Below are 15,140 nucleotides of genomic sequence, written 5' to 3'. Positions count from 1 at the left end.
CGGACATGGTAGTCCTCATGACTCGTCCATCCTTCCTGCCTAAGGTTGTCACTGCCTTTCACATCGGGCACACATCACTTTGCCCACCTTGTTTCCGCCTCTGCATCCTTTGAAAGAGGAAGAGAGGCTCCACCGTCTGGACCCAAAACGTGCGGTTTCGTTCTATCTGGATCGCACAAAGCAGTTCGGGATGGATGACCAACTTTTTGTCCACTACGTGGGCACCAGGAAAGTACAGGCCGAACACAAGCAAACCATTTTTTCGGTGGGTCATTTTGTCTCGCAAAATATGCTATTCTCTGGCTAAAAAGGAGCCTCCTGTGAGGCTACGAGCCCATTCCACCAGGGCGACAGCAGCCACTACTGCCTTAGGACAAGGAGTCCCTGTAGACAACATCTATCAGGCAGCCACGTGGGCGTCACTGCCCACGTTTACGAAACACTATTGCCTGGACAGTCAAGTCCGGAGAGATGGCTTCTTTGTCCGTTCTGTTCTCCAGGACTTTCTGGTGTGATCTTGGTTCGCCGGCCCACCACCGGGGTTGGTATTGCTGGGGTATCTATTCTAAGGTAAGGAATCTATAACTAACGTGTTACTTTGAGATGAACAAGTTACTTACCTTAGGTAACAATATATCTGTAAGAAACATTAGTTATAGATTCCTTTACCGCCCCACCCATCCTCCCCGTTCTGCGAACTGATTTCTAGGGTTAAGGACATCCTTTCAGGGCCCTAGTTTTGTGCACCAGTGGTCAGTGTCTTGCATGGCTCTGCATTTCTGGCACTAGAAAGTAGTGTACAGAACTGACCTCAGTGTGCGAGGGCGTCATCTAAGTAGATACCGCGACGTCATCTCGGCGACAACAACGGCAATGACGGACGCAGAGCTGACCGACGCCACCTTCTGACGCGCAGAGGTACTGCTGACGGAATACTTTACGGATCCAGTCTGACGCCTGGGGATAATTCTAAGGTAAGGAATCTATGACTAAATAATGTTTCTTACAGATATATCATTACCGAAGGTAAGTAACTTGTTCGTTTAGTTTAGGGACCTATCCAACCAGCGTCTATTATGCCAAATGGGTTGCTCATTTGTCTCAATTTTGCATGTTCGTATTGGGGGCCAGTAATACGACATCTGCTGGTTGACTCTGGCTTTACACATCAAAGGGCCAACGGAACACGATTGTGAAACAGTGTGAGACATTTCAGAAGTCACAAAGATGAAAGATATCTGGTAAGTTAGAGATGATCCTTATTTCCTTTTTAACCTCATTGAAACTGAACAACAATGAACATAAATTTGCGATGATTGCTGGTACTTTAATACATTAATATTCTATGTATTTCTAACTGTTCAAGAACATTTAAATAACTATAGCTATAAAATAAAAATGTTGTATTACATTGCTTACCAGAGTAAGAGGGTCAACATATTTTCATTGTTATTTTTGCTGCTATTTACAGGCAGCTCTTTGGAGGTAGCATTCATTTTGGTAAGTGTCTCCATTTGAAGATGTTCAAGAAATCTTAGGTTCTGTCCGCCTTGGATCCTTTGGGACTGGATGGTAGTGCTGGACTTGAGGACGTCTGCCCACAGGTGTTCTCTTCGGTTCAAGGTGGTCCACCAGTATTTTCAGCTGGTGTTCACTCTCAGCGTGCCGAAGTTACACCGGACTCCCTCTCAGATGCTCCCTTTCATCTCATCAGAGCTATTCTGGACACAGTGCAGTTTTGGGCCTATCCTTCGTAGCGGCAAGTCCAGGTTATTCAGGCTATGATTCTGATGTTCCAGACGATTCTTTTCTGGATTTTGGTGAAATTTCTAAAACACACTACTACCCGCAGGTGTCTAGGCACTGACTCCCAGAGGGTGGACCTGGGTAAAGGATAGAACCAGACGTCAAGGAGGGATAGAAAAGTAGTGCTGAGCTAATTGTTAAACAGCCAGGTTTTAAGAACCTTACGAAAGATAAACTGATTTAAGGTATTTATTTTCAGAGGCATCGAATTACAGCGTTTGGCAGTAGCCACTGCAATGCTCTTGCCTCCCCAGGTGGCTCTTTTAAATTTAGGAATGACCAAATTGGCCTGGTAGGAGGATCCTAAAGTCCTCGAAGGGATGAGACTGACTCTGAGGCTGCTGGGCCTCATGGCTTCCTGCATCCTGCCGGTAACACATGTCCGCTGGCATATACAGTCTTTGCCATGGGACCTAAAGTCTCAGTCTGTGCAACATCAGGGGAATCTGTTCGATAAAAAAGACGTGTAGTGAGGTCTGAAGAACTAAGATTAGGTCGGAGGCAGACTCTTCTCCCTTAGCCACTCAAACAATGGTGACAGATGGTTAACTTATGGGTTTTTGCAGTCATCTGGTAGCGGTGGAGATCAGAGGACTCTGGTTGTCTGTGGAGTCTCAGCTCCACATCCTGTTGGAGTTGAGGGTAATTCACTTGGCACTGAAAGCCTTTTTCCTTCTATCCAGCGAGGGTCGGTTCAGGTGTTCATGGGTAACACCACTGCTATGTGGTATCGCAACGAGCAGGGCAGGGTGGGGTCATGGACCCCGTTGTCAAGAGGCCCTGCATTTCTGGACGTGGCTGGAACATCAGGACATATTCCTGTTTGTTCAACGTCTGATAGGCTCTGAACGCCTTGGCGGAAAAACTCAGACATCGATACCTAACTGATCACGAATGCCATTTCCATCCAGAGATGGTACAATGTCTCATCAGTGATTGAGGAGAACCTTGGTTAGATCTGTTTGCCACCGCAGAGAATGCGCAATGTCAGCACTTGAGCATGCTGGAGTTTCTGAGGCAACTCTTGCTTGGAGACTCTGTTCCTCTCAGGTGGAGCTCAGGCCTCCTGTATGCCTTTCCTCCGATAACACTCCTGCCCAAAGTTCTCAAGAACATCACAAACGACCAGGCCCATATCATTTGTGTGGCTCTGGATTGAACCCTGAGAGTATGGTATCACGGACTTCTGAGCATGAGCAACGGCCCTTGATCTGGTAACCCCTTCAGCATGATCTTCTCTCACAGCAACAGGGTAGGGTCTGGCACTAGAACCTGCGCATGCTCTGCCTTCATGCATGGAGATTGATGGCAGCAGTTGACAGTTTTTAACCTCCCTACAGAAGTCTGTGATGTCATTCAGGCGTCCCTTAGCCAAGACCATACACACCTGCCATTGCGACAAATGTGTGGCTTGATGTGCTTTCAAAGATGTTGATACCATTTCTGCTCCTTTTGTCTGAGGATTTGTTTGTTCTCTCTCTAGCCCTGCAAGGCTTTGCTTTGGGCACAATTAAAGGGTATCTTTCAGTCATATTGCTGTTCTTGCTGTTGCCAGATCAGCCCTCTCTGTTTAAGTCGCCTGCTGTGACTCGTTTCCTAAAAGGACTACAACATATCCTTCATCATGCCCCGATGGGACTTGAACCTAATTTTAACTTTATCCTGATGTGCTAGTCCTGTGAACCCTTGCACGCTTGCCATCTGCGCCTTTTGAATATTAAAACCGCTTTCAATCTGCCCATTACATCGGCCAGGAGGGTTAATGAACTGCAGGCTTTTTCCATGCTTTCTCCTCACACAACTTCTCCCCCCCAGACAAACCGGTTTTAGAAACACATGCCTCTTGCCTTCTGAAAGTGGTGGTACTCTTTCTTGTGGGCCAGAACATCACTCTGCCTCCTTACTTCACTCTTCCCCACCCTTCCAAAGAGGAGGAGAGACTGGACAATCAACTCTTCATTGGGTTTGTCGTGGCGAAGAAAGAAAAGGCTGTGCAGAAAAGAGCCATCTCAAAATGGAGTGTACTCTGCATGAAAATTTGCTGAACACTTGCCAAGAAGAAACCCCCCTGAGCACTTGCTGCTCATTCCACCAGACCTAAGCTGTGCCCACTGCATTCGCTCGCAGAGTCCCTGTCCTTGACATCTTTCAAGTGGCAACTTGGGCGTGTCTGCACCAAGCACTGCTGCCTGGACAGTTGGGTCCGTCGTGCAGGTCACTCTTCGTTTTGTCCTCAAGGATTTTCTGGTCTAAATCTATTTGCAGTCCCACGTCCTGGGAGGTGTTGCTTGGGTACTCTATTCTAAGGTAAGAAATCTGCGGGTAGTATATCAGATGAACAAGGTACTTACCTTCGTCAGCGCCGTATCTGGTAGGGACTCTATCCAGCCGCAGATTCCTTACTGACCCACCCATACTTTTCTCTATGCAAATTGAATTCTCCGCATAGGGATACATTCCTAGGTCCCTAGTGTCTACACACTGGTGCATCAGTATTCTGTCTTTGCTTCTCAGGTTAATTGTCACGAAAAGAAACGCTGTTGATGCCCAGCCGAACACCCCTATCTTCCACTGCAGAGGTACTGCTTGAACATTTCTGTTTTCAGTCTGATGCCTGCAGAATATTCTAAGATCAGTAATCTGCAGCTTGATAGTCTCTACCAGATACTGTTACGCAAGGTAATTAACTTGTTATTTAAGTACTTTCTCCAAGGGTCCTGGAAGACAAGACCAACATGCGTCACTGATAACTCATAATGAGAAGAACAGACAATTAAAATATTTTAGGTTTTAATAAATGTTCTCGTAAAAACATTGTCAGATCATCACAAAAATTCTTGGTGCTGTAATGTTATTGCAGGGTTTCACAAAATCAGTATACGCTTTAAAGTATTGCTGAGAATTTTCTCCTGTTTTGATTAGTGTACCTAAAAATCCAGATCCAAACTTGGTTATTGACCTTTTATTAGTAAAAGTAATTTTTAATAGATTCTTTTTACATTTAAATAAAGGAGTACAATTTCTGCATTGTAAAGCACTTGCAGTCAATGTTGTTTATGTTGGTTTTGGTGATTACATTTGTAGATTGAACTGGTGAGAGATGGTTGATCGTAACTTTCTGCCAAACTGAATGTATTGAAGTCCTGACTATGCCAATGTGAGATGAGACGTGAGATGTTTATCATCATTCAACTTGTAACCGCATTTTATTTTTGCCCTGTCATCAATAAAGAGTTTTAAAAAAAAATGTAATTGAACCAAATAAGCATACCTTTCTCACTCCCTTCTCTGTAAAACCTGTGGAAAGGGAATTGAAGAGTGCCACAATGGATATGACTCTTTTTTCGTTTGTGAGATGCATTAATTGTAGTAGTGTTGGCTGCAAAAGAAAATGCTAAAATGCATTGTGCTTCACATCCAGAGTAAATGCTTGAAAATGGTTGCGATTGTGAGGCAAGTTAACCAGACAGTTGAAACCTCCAGAAGAACAACTTTTCTCTACTTTGCGATGTTTTGATAGATTTGCAGTGCTCTTTCATATAGGAAGCGGGGTAAATGTTAATGAAGTCTTAAAATCTAGGTCTGATTACCTTTCATCATTTAAAATAGTTTAGATAAAGAGTGGGTTGATGTTTTGACTCTTAGATACTTATATGGCCACTCCCTTCTGGCTTTATTTAGCTTCTCTTACGCTAAAGTCTTGTCTAAAAATCATGCACTTGTCTTTCACCGGGGCTTCTCTTTTCAGTAGCCTTGCATGGAGAATGAAGTTGATGTTGAATGAAGTTGGTCTTGAAGCACAAGGTGTCACTGAATTTCTGAGTGAATAGGTAGAGTAGAGGTCATGAGCTGTAAAACATTTTTTTGAGGTGAAGATATTTACAGCAACACTCAGTTGTAGCAACAGCAATGGCCTTTTACGGTGACAAAACACTTCCAGAGAGGTATGGTCCCAACAGTCTTCTGCATTTGCAGGAAATGCTTCCCCTCTAGACCAGTCGCTCGCTTCTCTCTTCCTATACCTCACAGCACTCGAGTAGGAGGGACTCTTTCCAACAGTTTTCTCTAGTGGCTTAAGGTAGTAAGAAACAGATTGAATAGCTGCTTCATATTTTGTTGAGTAGACAGAAATCCATTTGGATGTTCAACAACCAACCGTCCAAGTATGTTAAGATTGTTTTGGAACGAATGGTTGACGTGTAGTCTGTTACAAAAGAATATAGTGCAGTTGGTTCCAAAGTACCAAATCTGAAAGAAACACGTTAGTTATAGATTCCTTACCTTAGAATTACCCACAGGCGTCCGACTGGATCTGGAAAGATTTTTCGTTAGCAGTACCTCTGCTCGTCGGAAGGTGGCAGCGGTCGGCTCTGCGTCATTTGTCGGCATAGTGGTCGCCGGGATGACATCATGGCAGCTACTTAGACGCCGCTCTCGTGCGCTGACGTCAGCACCAGCCAGCGTAGATCCGGGAAGAGCGGTACTTCAGTCAAATTTTGACTAACTTGTTCTCGACTTTTGTCGACTTCTTGTTTCGAGTCTCCGACTCCGAACAGGTGCACGAGGGATGCCTGGTTTAAAGGCCTGCGGTTCCTGTAACCGCGTGTGCCTCTTTTGCGTGGAGCGCGACCACGACCCCAAGTCGTGCTCCGACTGCCGGTCGATGGCACCGAAGGCTTTGCTTGAGCGGTCCCGAAAGCTGCTTGAACGCTGGCAGTCTACTCTGCGCTGTTCGAGGGACCGGTCGTAGAGCCACCACCATTCCGGTTCGAAATCATCAAAGTCTTCGCACTCGGGGTTGGGTAAGTCGAAACAATAGAAGAAGTCATCTAAGAAGCATCATCGCTCTTTGACTGATCCGACGAGGTACGCGGTGGTGCCCCTCCGCGCGCAGAGCCTGAAGGGTTTAACTCCCTTTCCGGGACCCGGAATGACCCCCGCCCAGCTTTGTACATTCTATGAGGCGATGCATGCCATCTTTGGCCGTACCGACCCCGCCGGTGCGCCTTCGGGCCCCGCGGACTCTGGTGGGGGACCTAGGTCTTCTCTGCCGGCGGGATCCAGACCTGGATCCGGGTCGGTTGACCTCGTTACGCCTCCACCGGGGCCTCTCCTCACGGCACCACTACTGCGTTCGGCGCCGGTCGGCTCCCCGGCCGGCGTCGACCCCGGTCTCATCCCGACGTGGACACGGAGCTGGACTGGCATCGTCCGACACCAGATCCAGCGCCAGGTGGGGTTTTTATGCCCCTGTTCACTCCTGGGGTCCCTTTTCAACAACAATGGCACCCAGAGGATGAGGAGGAGGACTGGGAGGGGTCAGGTGACCCTTTGACTGACCAGTTAGACACTGAGCAGGACTGGAAAGAGGAACTGGGGGATGCCAGTGGTCTTGACAGCTCTCCTGACCGTGGCAAGTTTTCTCCTCCTATTGTGGCTACGGAGGGGGGAGTGTCATACGCAGTGGTGTTACGTAGGGCGGCGAGGCTCTCAACCTCAAGCTTCCTACGGAGGCGGTCAGGACTAACCTCCTGACAGAGGTGCTTCAACTGGCTGCGAGCTCTTCGGAGCCCTTGCTGCCGTTTAATGAGGCCCTCAGATGTCCTTTTGGGTACGTGGTCCAGGCCCAACACGGGGGCTCCCGTGGACAGGATGATTGCCCGACGCCACCGCCCGGCTCTTGACGACCCCACTTTCCTCTCCCAACATCCCACCCTGGAATGCTTGGTAGTTCAAGCGTCTACATCCAAGAGCGCCTTCCCTACCGCTCCGCCGGAAAGGGAATCCAAGAAGCTGGACCACCTTGGCAAGAACATTTTCTCTTCCGCCAGCTTAGGACTGCGGTCAGTAAACATCGCATGTCTCTTGGGCCGTTATTCGCACTCAGTGTGGGATACGGTTGCGCAAGTGCTGTATCATTGTCTGGGGGAGGCGGGGCAGGGCTCTTCCAGGCTGTTTCTGCCGGGAGGGATGCAGCTAAGTTTACAATACGTTGTGGGCTGGACACCGCCAACTCTCTGGGCAGGACCATTTCAACGTCGGTAGCGCTTCGTTGCTATGCCTGGATGAGGTCCACTGGCTTGTCAGGGGATGTCCAGGACACCTTGATGGATATGCTCTTTGATGACTGTCGCCTTTTTGGTGACCAAGCAGACCACGCCCTAGAGCGCTTCAAGGACTCGCGGACTACGGCCAAGTCCTTGGGCCTCTCCACCCGCCTGGCGTACTCTTCTTTTTACCCCTTGGGTGCCCCGCTACCTCCCACCCAGGGCCACAGGCCGAAGCAAGTTACCCAACCTTTGCGCTGCCGGGGACGTGGAAACAAGCGTCGTGGTTCCGGGGCCCAGAGGGCGCGCCAGACCACCAACCCCCCTATGCAGCAGCCTCTAAACGCTCCTAGTCTGACCTTTCAGGCCCATCAAACGCCAGTGGGCGGCAAGATTCGCTATCACCTCCCCCACTGGCGCATCATCACGTCGGACAGGTTGGTTATGCAGATAGTCTGAAGGAGCTACTCCCTCCCCTTCGAGACTACCCCTCCAGCATGCCACCGCATGTTGGAGGATCATCTGGCCCTTTTCCAGCTGAAGGCTACGGCTCTCTTGGCCAAGGGAGCCATCTAGCGCATTCCTGTTCCAGAAGTAGGTCGTGGTTTTTACTCCCACTACTTTCTGGTTCCCAAGAAGGACAAGGGCCTGCGTCCTATCTTGGACCTCAGGGACATCAATCGCTTCCTCCGGAAGGAGAAGTTCAAGATGTTGACGCTTGCTCAGGTCTTGTCTGCCCTCGACCCGCAAGACTGGATGGTAGCGTTGGACTTGCAGGAAGTGTATTTTCACATCTCCGTCCTGCCGGCCCACCGAAGTTGCCTACGGTTCACGGTAGGCCACGAACACTTTCAGTTTACCGTGCTCCCCTTTGGTCTTACCAGCGCCTCTCGGGTGTTCACGAAAGTGATGGCGCTGGTCGAAGCTCATCTGCACAGATCAGGGATTTCAGTCTTCCCCTATCTCGACGACTAGCTGTTGAAGGCGGGCTCGCCCCAGGCAGTTGTCTCCCACTTGCAGACTACGGCCGACCTCCTGCATTCGATGGGGTTCTCCATCAATATGCCGAAGTCGCACCTAATTCCCTTTCGGAAGCTCCTCTTCATCGGAGCGGTTCTGGACATGAGGCAGTTTCAGGTTTTCCCTCCCGAACAGCGATTCGGGGATATTCAGGCTATGATTCCAATTTTTCAGCCTCTATCCTGGGTTTCGGTCAGAATGACCCTGAGGCTGCTGGGTCTCATGGCCTCCTGCATCCTGCTGGTCAATCATGCCAGGTGGCATATACAGGCTCTGCAGTGGGACCTGAAGTTCCTGTGGGCGCAGCATCTGGGGAATCTGTCCGATTGCGTCCAGATCTCGGAGGGCACTGCACGACAGTTGCAGTAGTGGCTTACAAACCAGGATTGGGTCAATGGCAGATCCCTGTCCCTTCCCCAACCAGACCACACTGTGGTGACGGAGGCATCCCTTCTTGGATGGAGCAGCCACATGGGAGAGGCGGAGATCAGAGGCCTCTGGTCTCTGGCGGAGTCCGGGCTTCACATCAACCTTCTGGAGATCCTAGCGATTCGTCTTGCACTGAAAGTATTCCTTCCCGTTGTCCGGGGAAGAGTAGTGCAGGTGTTCACAGACAACACCACCGCCATGTGGTACTGCAACAAACGGGGTGGGGTCGTGGACTCTATGTCAGGAGTCCCTCCGCCTCTGGACATGGCTGGAACATCAGGGCATTTTCCTGGTGTTTTAACACCTGGCAGGTTCTCTGAATGCTAGGGCAGACGAACCTAGCCACAGGTGCATGATGGATCACAAATGGTGTCTTCACTCGAAGGTGATGCAAGGTCTCTTTCGATAGTGGGGGGAGCCGTGGTTAGATCTATTTGCCACCGAAGAGAACGCGCAATGTCAGCAATTCTGTGTGGTGGAATATCCAAGGCGGCACTCGCTCGGCGACACTTTTCGTCGCGAGTGAAGTTGCGGTCTGTTGTACGCCTTTCTGCCTATACCACTTCTGCACAGAGTTCTGAATAAGAGCAGGCGCGACCGGGCCCAAGTCATTCTTGTGGCTCTGGATTGGGCACGAAGAGTCTGGTATCCCGAGCTGCTCAACATGGCCATCGATCCTCTGATCAGACTGCCTCTTTGGGAGGATCTTCTTTCGCAGCAGCAGGGGACGGTCCTCCACCCGAGCATGTCCAGCCTCCACCTCCATGCGTGGAGATTGAACGGCGGCAGTTGACATCTTTCGACCTGCCTTCCGAAGTTTTTGACATAATCTTGGAAGCCAGGCGTCCCTCCACTAAGACGGTATACGCCTGCCGGTGGAACAAATTTGTGGCATGGTGCACAGCAAAGGCTGTGGATCCCCTTTCTGCCCCTCTTTCTGAAGTACTCTTGTTCCTTCTTTCTTTAGCCCAGCAGGGCTCTGCTCTGGGCACTATCAAGAGATACCTTTCATCCATCTCTGCCTTCCTTCGGCTGCCAGATCAGCCTTCTCTTTTCAAGTCCCTGGTAGTTAACTGTTTCTTAAAAGGCTTAACACATCTTTTTCCTCCAATCCCTTTTGTTATGCCTCAGTGGGGCTTGAATCTTGTGCTAACTTATTTAATGTGCGCTCCCTTTGAGCCGCTTCGTAACTGTCCTTTACGTCTCTTGACACTTAGGATTGCTTTCCCGGTAGCCATCACTTCTCCTAGAATGGTGCGTGAGCTGCAGGCTCTCTCTTTAAAGCCTCCTTTCCTGTCTGTTCATCCGGACAAGGTGGTTCTCAGTACCCGTCCATCCTTTCTTCCTATGGTGGTCACTGCCTTCCACATCGGGCAGACTATTACCTTCCCCACCTTCTTTCCACCTTCGCATCCTTCAAAGGAAGAAGAGAGGCTCGACCGTCTGGACCCAAAACGTGTGCTCTCCATCTATCTGGATCGCAGAAAACAGTTACGGGTGGATGATCAACTTTGTTGGCTACATAGGTTCAAAGAAGGGTTGGGCCGTACACAAACGCAGCATTTCTCTATGGGTCGTTTTGTGTTTTAAGGCTTGGTACTCTGACTAAAAAAGGAGCCTCCAGTTGGGCTATGCGCTCACTCCACCAGGACTACGGCAGCCACTACTGTCTTGGGAAGAGGAGTGCATCTGAATTACATCTTATAATAAACAGGAGCATAAACCCATAAACCTCGTTGAGACTGGGGTAATAGTGTAAGAAACAACAAATATTCTCAACTGGTATCATTCAACACAGACAGATAAATTGCATGTACAAGACATTACAGTTAGGATAAGGAAGACTCTGAAAAAATTAAATTGAGAAAAGTCATTGTATTAGATCAAAAAGTTTACAAAAAAGTTTACAGAGGGACAAACAAAAAAATAAATGAACAAGATAATGGAACATTTGTAACAGGACTGTGCGCAAAATCAATGAAGCATAAGGACAACCCGAACTTGTACTTGGTGCTTAAAGTGTACGTGACACGGAGACGGCGACGCAAGTGACAAGGTGAGATCAGCAGAGGACGGCGCAAAGTGAAGTGAAAGTGAAAATTGGAACAATATGTTCGAGGCATATGAGCTGCAGATTGTACACTGTGCATAGATCGGCATCTGGTGTTGGGCCCGGATGTTTGCAGTTTGTTTTTGTTCTTTGGACAGTCTTTGGAAGTAACGAGTTCGGTGACTCCTCCTTCGGTCCGTACTGCGCATGGGCTTCGGCTCCATCCTCAGATTGTTTTTTTCCGCCATCGGGCTCGGATGTGATACTTCGTGCTCTGGCTTCGAACTTTTCCGGTTCCAGCCTCGACGGAAAATCCTCGTTCATCGAGATCCTTCATCTTCTTCATCTCTCGTAGAGGCACTTTCTCGATTCCACACATCGGCACCGGCCTTCGGGCCCTTCTCGACTCCGGTCCCGGCCGATGGAAAGGACTCCGTTCAAAAAGTGCCCAAAATGTGGGTCTAAATTTCCCCACACAGACCTCCATCAGGTGTGTAACCTTTGCCTCTCTCCAGAACACGAGGCCAGAGACTGCCCCGCCTGCAAGTCTTTTCGATCAAAAAAGACCATCCGGGATCGAAGAGCTCGACGCACCATGGTGCACTCATCGACCTCGGCTCCACCGGACATCTTCGGAGACGACACCGGAGGTTCGGGGCAACAACACACCGAGCAGGAGGAAGACATCGTCGGCGCTTCCAAGGCCGACGACTCCGACCTGGAGGACATCACACCGGCGCAGAGGGTCGTGAGTACTCTACCCCCTCCCACCCCCGCGCCCATATCCAAAGAGACTCAGGTTACACCTTCGCCTCCGGGCCTAGGGAAAACCAAACATGCAGCTTCTATCACCCCACCTTCGGGCCCGGTGTCGAAGCATCACAAGTCTCACGGCAGCTTGGGCTCGAGCCAGCCTACTCCCGGTGCCGATAAACACCGTTCGGCACCGAAGAAAGTGACACCCAGCTCGACTCCGAAGCCATCGGTGCCGAAGCCTGGACTCTCGGTGCCGACCAAGCACAAGCATAAATCCCTCGGCACCGACGCTCCCGCGCCGAAGCCTACCTCGACGCCGAAAAAACCAGAGGTTCCAAAAAAGCATGGCGCAGAGAAACCACCCAAGTCCTCTGCTCCAAAAACATCGGCGCCAGCGGACGATTCGGCGCCAACAGAACTATTTACACCTGATCCTTCTCAAAAAACCTTATCAAAGGATCCAAAGACTGGGCTCTTGATTTTGTCTCTCAAGAAAAGACGTCTTGACACACCAGCTCCTCCTCCACCGCCAAAACGGAAGGACTCTGCCACATCTCCTCTCAGAGTGCCCTCCCCACCACCTCCTACACCTCCTCCACCTCTTCCACCTCCTCTCCCTCCCAGGTCTCCGCCACCCTTGCCTCATCACTCCCCAACCCCATCCCCAGAACCGGATTACGGGGATCCAGATTATGATCCAGCGGACGCCCCGATGGACCCCACACCTCCAGGGACCCCAGACCCATGGGAGGATTACCAAAACCCTGACATACCAGATGTGCCTCAAGATGACCTCTACCCATCCAGGCCATCTCCCCCGGAGGACTCACTAGGGTTTCACCACTTGGTGCAGAGAGCAGCACACTATCATGGGGTGGAACTACATAGCGAACCAGTGGAAGACGACTTCTTACTGGATTCATTTGATATTCAGGATAAATCCACAGCCATCTTGCCCATGCTTAAGGGTGTTACCAAACATGCTGCAGAGGTGTTCAAAGACCCTGTCAGGGCCAGGGTCTTAAACCCCAGAATAGAAAAAAAGTACAAAGCAGCACCCACAGATCCTACATACATTAAAGGCCCTGCTCCTTTAGATTCCCTGGTTGTGTCCACGGCTAGAAAGCGGTCCAACTCCCAGTCCTCAGGTGAGGCTCCACCGCTAGATAAGGAATCAAAACTCTTAGATGCGTCTGGTAAACGCACTGCCTCGCAAGCCGCAAACATCTGGCGCATTGCGAATACACAGGCGCTACTTGCGCGTTATGACAGAGCACACTACGATGAGCTTGAGGCTCTTATGCAACACTTCCCGGAGAAACACAAACGTAAAGCTCATGACCTAATACAGGAGGGAAAGCTCATTACTAACACCTCCATTAAATGTGCCCTCGATGCAGCGGACACTGCTTCTAGAGCTATAAATACTAGTGTCCTGCTTCGCCGTCATGCCTGGCTCAGGATCTCAGGGTTTAAGCCAGAAGTCCAGGCATCCATACTAAATCACCCCTTTGACCAACAACACCTATTTGGGCCAAAGGTGGACGAAGCATTAGAAAAAATGAAAAAGGACACAGACACAGCAAAGTCTATGGGGGCATTACAATCCCAAACCCCTAGACGCTCCTTTCGACGTTCGTCCTTTCGTAGCACAGGCAGAGGCTACTCCACCGATAGCGCCTCTACCTCCTACAAGTCCCCTCCTCAAAATACCTTCTCAAAGGGCTACCAAAGAGGTGGATACAGGGGCAACAACAATAAGGGCAGGGGCAAAAGCAACACCACCCGTTCTGCCACACCGCCCGCACAATGACTTCCCCTCGCTCCCCCCAGACCATCCCACTCCGGTCGGGGGCAGACTACGACACTTTATTCACGCCTGGGAGTCCATAACATCGGACAGATGGGTGACCCAAAATATTCGGTCAGGGTACTGTCTCGAGCTAACATCTACCCCACCCAATATCCCACCAAGGCACCGTCCAATGTCACAGGAACATTCCACACTGCTCAAACAGGAGGTGATCTCCCTCCTCCCAAAACACGCTATAGAGCAGGTCCCCGTCAATCAGCAAAATTTAGGGATCTACTCTCTGTATTTTCTAATACCGAAAAAAGACTGGACCCTGCGGCCCATTCTGGACCTCCGGCCGCTAAATGCATACATACATTCAGACCATTTCCACATGGTCACCCTACAACAAGTCCTCCCACTCCTCTGTCAGGGAGACTTTCTCACTACCTTGGATCTGAAAGACGCATACTTTCATATTCCAATACACCCTTCTCACAGGAAGTACCTCAGGTTTGTGGTGGACGGTCAGCATTACTAATTCACGGTTCTCCCCTTCGGGGTCACCACCGCACCACGGGTGTTTACCAAATGCCTAGCGGTAGTAGCAGCACACCTCAGACGTCAACATATTCACGTCTTCCCTTACTTAGACGACTGGCTGATAAAAGCCGCGTCCTACGACCAATGTGTGCAACATACAAACGGCACCATCCAACTGCTCCACCAGCTAGGCTTCACGGTGAACTACCAAAAGTCCCACCTCATACCATCTCACACAAAGCAATATCTCGGGGCCACTATAGACACCTCCAAAGGTATAGCCTATCCCAATTCAGCCAGGATCGCAAGCATACAAGCCTTGCGCCAAACGTTCATTGCTCAGCACTCTCTCCCAGCAAGATGTGTTCATGAAGCTAATAGGGATGATGGCATCTTGCATTTTCATAGTGCCCCATGCAAGACTCCACATGCGTCCACTCCAAGAGTGCCTAGCACGACAGTGGAACCAGGCCCAAGGACAGCTGACGGATCTGGTGTTGGTGGACGGCCGCACCCATCACTCTCTGCAGTGGTGGAACACCACAAACCTTTCCAAAGGGCGGCCGTTCCTGGACCCGGTTCCTCAGGTGATTCGAACAGCGGACGCATCGCTCTCTGGCTGGGGAGCGCACCTCCTACACCTCACAATGCAAGGTCTATGGACACCACAGCAAAAATCGCTCCAATCAACCATCTG

The 15,140-nt window shown here is 50.0% G+C and overlaps 1 protein-coding gene across 6 annotated transcripts in view; it reads left to right on the top strand.

The window, feature by feature from the left end:
• Positions 1-15,140, top strand: part of TLK2 (tousled like kinase 2) — a 2,417,851-nt gene that overhangs the window by 1,131,925 nt on the left and 1,270,786 nt on the right. The gene's annotated exons all lie outside the window — the stretch shown is intronic.

Source organism: Triturus cristatus, chromosome 1_1 (genome assembly GCF_964204655.1).
Source record: "Triturus cristatus chromosome 1_1, aTriCri1.1, whole genome shotgun sequence".
Lineage (NCBI taxonomy): Eukaryota > Metazoa > Chordata > Amphibia > Caudata > Salamandridae > Triturus > Triturus cristatus.
The sequence above is the reverse complement of the archived record's forward strand: the minus strand, read 5'-3'. Positions and strand labels throughout refer to the sequence as shown.